This window comes from Mesoplodon densirostris, chromosome 2 (assembly GCF_025265405.1).
Source record: "Mesoplodon densirostris isolate mMesDen1 chromosome 2, mMesDen1 primary haplotype, whole genome shotgun sequence".
NCBI lineage: Eukaryota > Metazoa > Chordata > Mammalia > Artiodactyla > Ziphiidae > Mesoplodon > Mesoplodon densirostris.
The window spans coordinates 11,883,400-11,893,963 of record NC_082662.1 but is presented as its reverse complement, the minus strand read 5'-3'; positions in this window follow the sequence as shown (position 1 = coordinate 11,893,963).

The following is a 10,564-nucleotide window of genomic DNA, read 5'->3' as shown; positions in this document are numbered from 1 at the left end:
TGGCCTCCCACCTGGAAGAGGTAGGGAGCTTGCCCAGCCTTTAAGGGGTAAGAGAGAGCCAGGGAAAGAGCTGGAACAGGAGAAAGGGAGAGTAAAAGAGAGAGAGAGTGCTCGAAGATCAGGAAGTAGCTAAGCTGTTGAGTAGGTGTCAGATGGGAGAGCAAAGGGCCACTGGAGGCTCCACAGTCCATTCATAACCTGACGCTATGGGCTAAGGAAATGCAGGTTTTTATACAAACACACACACACACACACACACACACACACACACAGGTTCACAAAAATAAATTCAAACCACAAAATCACAGCTGGTCACTGAGGCCTTCTGCAGCCGTGCTCACCCCCTTCCCCTGTCAGAACATGAGAAGTCACCCAGGTGTTTTCTCAGATAGAGACAAGGCTGGTTGGGACATTCATCTCTTGCAAATCAGAGCTTTGCCAGGGGGCTTCCCTGGTGGCGCAGTGGTTGAGAATTTGCCTGCCAATGCAGGGGATGTGGGTTCGAGCCCTTGTCTGGGAGGATCCCACATGTCGCGGAGCAACTAGGCCCGTGAGCCACAAGTACTGAGCCTGCGCGTCTGGAGCTTGTGCTCTGCAACAAGAGAGGCCGCGATAGTGAGAGGCCTGTGCACCGCGATGAAGAGTGACCCCCGCTTGCCACACCTGGAGAAAGCCCTCGCACAGAAACGAAGACCCAACACAGCCAAAAATAAATAAATTAATTAATTAAAAAAATTAAAGCAAAAACAAAAAACCACTCTCTCTAAAAACAAACAAACAACAACAACAAAAAAAAAAAAACAGGAAAAAAGCTTTGCCAGTGAGGTCAGTCTGTATGTTCTGTTTGAAAACTGCAGATGAAGGGTGCTGATCCCACCTCTGATCGGCCTGGTTTCGCTTGTTTCTTTGTTTTATTCTGTCTGTACCTCACTTCTCTCACCTGTAAAATGGAGGTAATAACAGCATTGACTGTAAAGACCAAATGGGTTAATATGTGTGAAGTAGTAAACTGTGCCCGATACCACAGACTCCTTCTGTGAATATCCGCGTTGCTGTCTGTCTGTTTGCTTGTTTTTGTTGCTTTCTTGATGATGTGGGAGGACAGCACCATCTCAACCCGATCACAGCCATCCTGGGGAGAGCTTTGATTTGCGTCGTCTCAGTCCCAACCCAGAGCAAACTTGACCTCAGAACACTCGCAAATCATCTTGCTTGTTGCCCAGGGACCTTTCTGGGTGTGGGTGTCAGAGGCAGGCTGAGCTCCCCTGATCGCTGCTAGAGGGATTCTGAGAATCCAGCTGATCTCTGTGGGGTGGCACCTGCAGGACAACTCCATAAATTCGACTTGCAGGCATCCATGCAAATCAACCTCCACTACTTTTTTGGGGAGGATTAACAATGAACCACTATGAATGAGGTTAACCAAACTAGCTAATATTTACTGAGGCTTCTTAGGCACCAGCCGCTATGCCATGCACTGTTTTATTTAATTCTTGGCCCAACCCATTTCACAGACTCGGGCTCAGAAAAGTCAAGTAACTTGCCCAGTTACAAATCTTGTAAGTGATAGGTCCAAGATTCGAACCCTAGCTGTTGGACTCCAGCATATTTTCTTTTTTGTAAAGTTTTGTTTTCAAAACATAATCTACATCTCGAAAAGAGCACAACTGATAAGTGTATGCTTGAAGAATTTTCACAAAGTGTATGCACCCACCCTAACCAGAACCCAGAACAAGAAGCAGAACATCACCACCCACCCCAGCCCCTCCGAGAAGACTCCCTGTGCTCACTTCTGGTTACCCCCTCCCGCTTGTCTGACTTCCAATCAGAGATTAGTTCTGCTTGGTTTTGAACTTCATGGAAATGGAATCTTACAGATTCCATTTACTGCCTGGTTTCTTTCACTCAACTATGTGAGGTTCGACCACGTTGTCTGATGTAGCTGTGGTTCATTCATTCTCACTGCTGCATTGCATTACACTCTGTTATCTATTCCTGCAGAACAAATTATGGCAAACTTAACGGATCCAAAAAACACACACTTATGTCACAGTTTGTGTGGGTCAGGAATCCGGGCACTGCTTAGCTGGGTTCTCTGCTCAGGGTCTCTCCCAGGCCGCAATGAGGGAGGTGGCCAGGGCTGGGGTCTCATCTGAGGCTCAGCTGGGGAAGGATCCTCTTTCCAGTTCATGTGGTGGTTGGCAGGATACAGTTTCCTGAGGGTTGTTAGTTAGTCTGAGGGCCTCACCTCCTTGCTGGCTGTTAGCCAGAGATCCTGCACTGTTTCTTGCCATGTGGGCCTCTCCATAAGGTGCCTTGCTTCATCAAAGCCAGTGAGAGTCCATAGAGAGAGTCTCCAGGCAAGATGGAAGTTACAATCTTCTGTAACATAATCACAGAAATGACATGCCCATCACCTTCGCAGCATCTACTGATTAGAAATAAGGTACAGTCCTGCCTACTCTCAAGGGGAGGGGACACAGAGGTGTGAACACCAGGGATAATTGGGGGCCGTTGTGTAAGGCCTTTTGGTATGCACATGTGCACATATCTCTTGGGTATACATCTAGGAGTAGAATTTCTGGGTCCCACATACGTCCGGCTTTATGAGATTCTGCCAAACATTTTTCCAAAGTGCAGGTACCCTCTACACTCCCTCAGCAGGCTATGAGCTTCCCAGTTAGAGCACATGCTTTCAATACACTCCTCCCCTCTCTCCTTACAGAAGGGGTGTTTGAGCTGGGGCTCTTTGGGACGACAGGTCCTAATTCTGGCCCCATGTCAGAATCACTGAATTCCCGGGCCGCTTCGCCAGACATTCTGATCATTTGAGGGCTCAGATACAAACTGGAAGGTCCACTCCATGAGGCGAGGATCCCTGTATCCTTGGTGTCCGGAGCAGTACCCGGCAGCAGTACCTGGCAGGTACCAGGTAGCTGGCACTCAATAAATGTTTTTTTGATGAAGTGAATGAGTTTAGGAAATATTGTTCAAGAGATGGGCCCCAGGGCGGGTATAAGCTGCTTAAATGGGAAGGAAACTTTGTTGTGTCTGAGGCTGTGTGCATTTTTCTGGGAAGAGGGCTCAGAGCCTCAACCAGGTATGTCCCCAACAAAGGTTAAAGGCCGCTGGGATTGGATACTGTCCGGCTTAGGTATTTTATCACATGAAGAAAGAACTGGTCCCAGGGTAGGAGGCATGGGAACTGTGGACAAGGTCCCATGGTCCTTAGAAGTAAAAAGCGAGACAGTGTTTGCCTGGGGTGGCTCATAAACTGAGACCTTGCTTGTTTTGACCTTTGACCCATGGTAGCTCTTTTGGTACATCTAGCAACTGCCTGGCCTCCTGGCACCCTCCCTGTGTCTGTCTGTTGAACAGAAAATTCCAGAAGGCCTCGGTGCCCTGAGTTTCCATCAGCGGCAAGCCAACATGAGCCCTAGCTTTTGAAAAACCCCTTTCAATCCATAGAAAGCCTCCCAGTTTATCTGGTTTGAGATGACCTCATCCTTTGTCACCTTCTCTCTTGTTTTCTGGAGGCTGCTCAGAGTCTTGCTGCTGTCTGCATTCTTTTCTCACGTGAACAGTGCACCTATTTTGGGCATTTTGTCATTGTTGTTTTGCGTCATTCCCATCACACATTTTTTGTATTCCTTTCCAGTCAGATCAACCTTATGCCTCTCTAGACATTTCTTCTCAGGTTTCCTCTGAATCATTTCGTTTGGTCTACATATGTCCCGTGTTTCCTCCTTCCTCACTGCACTCCACATAGACCCTCTCTTTTCCCTGGAAGAACTGTTCTTTTCTTTCGAATCCCTTACCCAAATCCTCACCTTTCACCATGTTTTCTGACTTCTCCTAAGAACTGATTGTTTTTTGAAGCTTAAGCCTCAAGTATCATCCCTTCTAATCTGGGTCTGAATTTGGATCACGGTCAAGAAGCAGGGGAGACAGGAACGTGGCTGGGTAATTAGGATCATTAGCAGAAGGGCTGAGTGTTCATCGGGGGGTCAGAGGGGCCTGGGGATGGAGGGAGAGGTATCTTCTTCTGCCTCGGGTAGGGCTTAGGGTGGGGTTGTCAGGAAAAGCGCTAAGGAAAAAGGACCCATTTGACTTGAGTTCTGAAGGAAGAGTAGGATTTCCGGAGGCAGAGCAGGGAGAGCAGAGGATGGTCCAAGGAAGGAGCAGTGGGAATGGAGGCTAGAAGATGAGTCATCAGAGAAGCTAGGGACAGGAGTACAGAAGGAGAGGGGTGGCCAGGTGGTGAGACCGCAGACTGAAGGTCCTTGGTCAGCCCTCAGATATGTTTGTCTGGCTTTCCCAGTGTGTTAAGACTTTTAATTTGTTGCTGAAGGGAGAGGCCTCTTTCTGTGGAGTGACAGAGAAACCTATTCAAATTGTCTTCAGCATGAATGCAAATTCACTGGTTACCAAAAATGAAAAGTCTAGAGGGAACCTCTGGGTTCAGGCTCAGATGATTTCATGAGGCCTTGGCCTCTCTCCAGCTCTCAGGGATTCTTTGAACCATGTGGATCCAACCTTAGACAGAATCTCTGTATAATGGTCACAAAAAGGCGGCCGAAGCTCCAACTCTTACATCTTCTCAGCTTTGAATTCCATAGGGATGGATAAGAGTCTTTTTCCTAAGCTTCCCCCAATGGCCTCACTGCTTCTCATTTTCTCTGGGTGGGTCACAAGCCCATTCCTGAGCCAATTATTGTGGCCCAGGAGACTGCTCTGATTGGCTGAGCTTGAGCCAACATGCCCATCCCTGCAGCCAGAGGTGGAATCAACACCATCTCTGAGAAACTGGACTGAGACTAGGAGAAAGGTGTTGTCCCCAAAGGGGGATCATAACACCATAATATTTTAGAAGAGAGGTGAATTGTTATTAGGTGACAAAAACCAGATGTCTACCACAGTAGCCAACATGTACAAATCATTGACATCTGGATTTATGCCTTTTTTTGGGAAAATGGGAATATCTGGCAATACCTGGACTCTTCTTGTATATAGATCAACAATCTGCTGGGGCTGAGAAGAGGCTCCCTCTTTAGATACAGCCTATGTTCTGCCTACCCAATGCACTGCTCATATTTCCTCTCGGGCTCCTGGAAGCACTTGAATTTTTATTGCCAGCATAATTTGATTCTGTAAAGAAATCTGTTTTTCCCACCAGAATGGAAGAGCCAAATGTACAGGGGTCAAATAGCTCTCCTGTGCTCCCACAAAATCCTGAGGACAAATGCCTGGCCATTTTTGATAGTCTCATTCCTTGCTCATTTTAAAAGCCTTCTTTAAAAAAATATTGAATACATAGTGATTTTAGAATCTGTTATCTGATAATTCTAACATCTGAAGTCTTTGGGTGGGAGTGTCGGAGGGGGGTGGTGTCTCAATGTCTTGTTTGTTGTGTGTGCTTACTCTGGCTCATACTGACTTATTGCTTGGATGTTTAGTAATTTGACTGTGATCTCATTCTTGATTGAACTTAATCTGTGGGAATCCTGAGGGGTCTGATTCCTGGCTGCTTTGCTCTCGGAAGTCTTTTTTGTTTGTTTCAGCTGGATGCCGGGGACGCTAATAACCTCTGAACACTGACATTTATTTCCTCAACTTGGAGTTTTCCCACTGAATACATGGAGTGTAAACTTGAGCCCCAGACCCACGTGGTTACAAACCTTCCGGGTGATCATCATCATCACCAGTATTATGGCCATTATTAGTTTTCCCCTCCAGAGCCACATTGAAAACTACAGGTTTTCATAGGCTCCCCCTTCTGAAAGACCAGAAAAAAAAACATTTTTAAGCCCTCCTCTTGCCAGGGTGTGGAGCATCTTTGAGGGTGCCAGCTTAATACAGGCATCTTAGACTTGGGTAGCTCACTTTGCAAGGCCCAAGGGTTAATCTGCCGTTTCCTGCACTTATTAAACGCAAATGGCTTCCTCATTTGCTTACGCTTTGGTTGTAGCTCACTCTGTTTGTGTTGCGTGTCTGTATGTTCCTTTGAGATTGCCTACATAAAAATTGTTTTTTATTATGGGATTTTGGAAACACACACAAAACTAGAGAAGCCTGCGATTAACTCCATGTATTCATCATCCAGCTTCAACATTTTCCCAGTGTTCTCTCATTCTTTTTTCTTCCTTTTTGAGTTTTTTTCTAGGTTAATTTAAAGCAAGTTGTGTCATTTCACCCATAAAGACATCCTAACTGAAAGGACTTTTTTTTCCTTTACATTATCCCCGCCTGGACATTATCACAGCTAAAAATACTTAGAATCATTCCTGAATATCATCTAATATTCAGTCCATGCTCACATTTCCTTGATTCTCTCAGAAATATCTTTTTTACTGTTGGTTTGTTAGAATCAGGATCCAGACAGTGTCCACACATTACACTTGGTTGTTCTGTCTCTGACATGTCTTTAATTCTGTAACAGCAACTCCCCGCCCCTGACCTTTTTTATCCCCCAGCCACTGATTTGTTGGAGAAACTGGGTCTTGTGTCCTGTAGAATATTCACATCCTGGATTTGGCTGATCACTTCCTCTTGGTTTCAGTTAACTTGTTCCTCTTTTCCCCATGTTTCCTGTAAACTAATAGTTAGATCTAGAGCACTGAGGAGATCAAAGTCTTTTTGTTGTCCAGACACCTTCATAGGCGGTACTGTGTGATCCATCCTGCATCACACAGTGAGCACATAATGTGTGGTCATCCTGTTTTTAACGATATTGAGATTGAATGGTAGGTCCAATGCTAACAGACTGAGCCATCCATTACAAAGTCCCCAACGGCTTTTTTTCCCCCAATAATTAACATTTTTAATTTTTCATTATGGTAAAATATACATAACATAACATTTACCATCTGAACCATTTAAAAATATGCAGTTCACTAATGTTAAGGATATTCACATTGTTGCTTAACCAACCTCCAAAAACTTTTCATCATGTAAAACCGAAACTGTGTACCCCTTAAACAACTACTCTCCATTTTCCCCTTACCCCAGCCCCTGGCAACCACCCATCTATTTTCTACTTCAATCAATCTGGCTACGCTAGGGACCTCATATAAGTGGAATCATATGGTATTTGTCTTTTTGGTGACCGGCTTCTTTCACTTAGCATAATATCCTCAAGGTTCATCCATGTTGTAGCATGTGTCAGAATTTCCTTCCTTTTTAAGGCTGAATAATATTTCCTTGTGTGTATATACCTTGTTTTATCCATTCATTTGTAAATGGGCACTGGAGCTCATCCATCAACTTTTTACCTAATAGTTTTAGCATCCTTTGAGGATCATTCCCTGGATCCGTATTTCTTGTGGGGTCACAGAGTTGTGATTTTTTCCTGATTGTTATTCCTTTGGTAATTATTAGCTAGAATCCTTCATCAACCATTTGTTTATTTGTTTATCATAAAATACAGTTGGTTCAGGGAAGGCAGAATAAGAGATTGGTTCTTTCCTCCTATGTGTCATTATTCAAAGAAGCAACTGCCAAAGTGACCAGTGAGTTTTAAAAAATATCATTAGGAGTCTTTGATTTAAACAGTGTAGATGTGTTTTAATCCACTGAACTCATTATGTGGTTTGAGGCTCATACTATGCCACCTCAGGGGTTCATGCAGGTTGGCTCCCGTGTTTTTGTTTTTCCAGGTGGAAACTACGCAGTATTTACTGGTAACCACCTATGTTTGCATTGCATTGGTGTGGTCTTTAGACAAACAACTCTGCCTCTCAGTTTTCCTTCGCTGTACAAGGAAGTTGGACAAAATGAGCTCTAGCGCCATTCCTGTTCAAAACTCTCCCTTTTGTAGCATTTTCATTACATAGAACATTATGGTTCAGTCATTGGATTCTTCCAGTCCTGTGACTGAATGCAGTTACCAACACCTTCCTTTCAGAAACATGAAAATTGCCACCCTGTTGATACTGTTTTTAGTCTACTTCTCCATACTGCATTTTCCCCCAGTAGACTTAAAGCTGTACCTCTCAGTTAGGGATATTTTGCCTCCCAGGGGACTTTTGACAATGTCTAGAGACATGTTTCATTGTCACACAAGGGAGGAGCTACTGGTATCCAGTAGGTAGAGGCCAGGGATGCTGCTAAACATCCTACAGTGCACAGGATGTCCCCCCCTCACATAAATGCTCTCCGGCACCAAATATCATTAGTGCCAAAGCTGAGAAACCCTGACTTGAAGAAATCCATAGAGATGAAATCATATTCCTCTTACTTATATGTTTCAGTGAAAGGAAGTACATATAAAAATGTACACATCTGAGAATTCAGCTATACATGACGTAGGACAATGAGATCGTCTGTTTTTAACCTACCCATAGCATTTAGTCATTTGATGTGCATCTCCTTACTGTTTCCCCTTCAATCTTATTTCTGGCTCCTATTCTACCCCTTGAGACCTTTCTATTATTGGCCTGAGGGAAGGTTAATGGACAATTTTTACTGCTTTCAGGTCAATGGAAAAATTTTAGGTCTTAATTTTTTTTTTAGACTCGGAAAATAAACATCAAAACCAACTTTTATCATAAATAGCAGTTAGATATTTTTGGTCCCAATTCCTCTTTGCCATTTTAATTGATTGAGTGGATATTTTCAATGAACTTAGCATTACCTTTCAAATTATTGCTCTCTTCTGCTCACAGCATCTCCTGTGAGATGTGTATTCCTGAATCTTTCTCTCTCATGCTTTTGTGCTGATTTAAAAGAACCCACTTGGTGCTAAAATGAATTTATCATTGGCAACTGCTAGAATGGTGTGTCCTTTCCTAATCAAAAAGTCAATTTGTGGGCTCATACTTTGAATCTGATTTTTAAAACAGACAACTAATTTGTCAGAAACAAAAAAAAATGCAGCTTTTATCTTTTTTGTGGTTGTTGTTCAGCTTTGAAAGAGGCAGCATTTAGATAAGGCAGGTACATTTATTTTTATTTTTGGCCGCGTTGGGTCTTTTTTGCTGCGCACTGGCTTTCTCTAGTTGCCGCGAGCGGGGGCTACTCTTCGTTGTGGTGCGTGGGCTTCTCATTGCAGTGGCTTCTCTTGTTGCGAAGCACGGGCTCTAGGCACATGGCCTTCAGTAGTTGTGGCACGCGGGCTCAGTAGTTGTGGCTCATGCACTCTAGAGCACAGGCTCGGTAGTTGTCGCACATGGGCTTAGTTGCTCCGCGGCATGTGAGATCTTTCCAGACCAGGGCTCGAACCCATGCCCCCTGCATTGGCAGGCGGATTTTTAACCACTGTGCCACCAGGGAAGCCCAGGCAGGTACATTTATTCACTTGTTTATATCAAGTATTCACACAATTTCTCTTACCAACACATATATTCACAGCTTGTCAAGTTTTACCCAAAAAGTGAAGGAAAAAGCTTGCTATCCCATTATTATATGATTTTTCTCTCTTTTGTGTTTTGTTAAAGTAGATGCTGATGATTTTTCTTGACTGGACATATCATCAAGGATGCTTTCTGAAATAAGTCATCTTGATGATAAACACTAAGGACATTTTCTTGCATTTAAAGTTCCCATGCACCTCTCCAATTTTATACAGTATTGAGCCTAGGTGATCTCTGAGATGCATGCTGTATTGTTTGACATTGGTTCTTTTTTCTGATAAGGAAGACCTGTAGCCCAGAAGGCTTTTTGCCATAACTTTTGCTTCCCAAATTGTATTCTAGTTGGTTTTGTTGTGTTTATTCACCCTCCATTAGTTCCAAGTATGCTTTTAAATAATCTAAAATTCCTCCAAATCAATGTGAGTTTCTAACTACTACCGACTCTTTTCTTTCCCACAGTTTTTATATTACAATTAAATTCCAGGTTTTAATGCACAGAGTTGGGGCTGGAGATAGAGAAAAGGAGAAAGGGAAGAGAAGTCTGTTTCTATCATGCCATGGAGAATTTGATTTATAGTTCTGGACTGGGGAGGGATAGGAAAACAGTCTTTGTAAAAGACTGTTTCTTTAAAGGAAAATGGTAAGTACCACACTCAGACTGGTCTCCAAGGATGATTGTTTCCTGCTTCTTTCTTATGGAACTGACACCAGGTGTCCAGGCTCTCTGATGGGAATCCTCACTGCCCAAGAGAATGGATTTTCCTCTGTTCAGGGCAGCGTTTTTCAAACTCGGCCCCATTGACTGTGGAGTAGAACAGTTCTTTGTTGTGGGGACTGTCCTATGCATTGGTGGGTGTTTAGCAGAATCCCTGCTCTCCTAGATGCCAGCAGCAGCTCCCCCTCCGGCCACTGTGACTTTGCCAAATGTCCACTGGGGGGCAAACCCAATCCTGGTTGAGAACCACTGATCTGAGGTGAGAACATTCAGTTCTGGCGTTGGCTTGAATCCTTAACAGTGTCACTGCAAGCTGAGAACATTTGGTCGGTCACATGTTGCATCTGGGAGCTGGTTGGCTTGTATCAGCATGTCATCCACCTAACTGCCTTCCTGGAAAGTGCAGAGTTCCAGGGGTCTGATGAGACACATGGCAGTCAGGCGGGTTGGTCCCAAGGAAACTCCTGTTGCCAGGGCTACGTTTTAAAGGTGTCTGGTG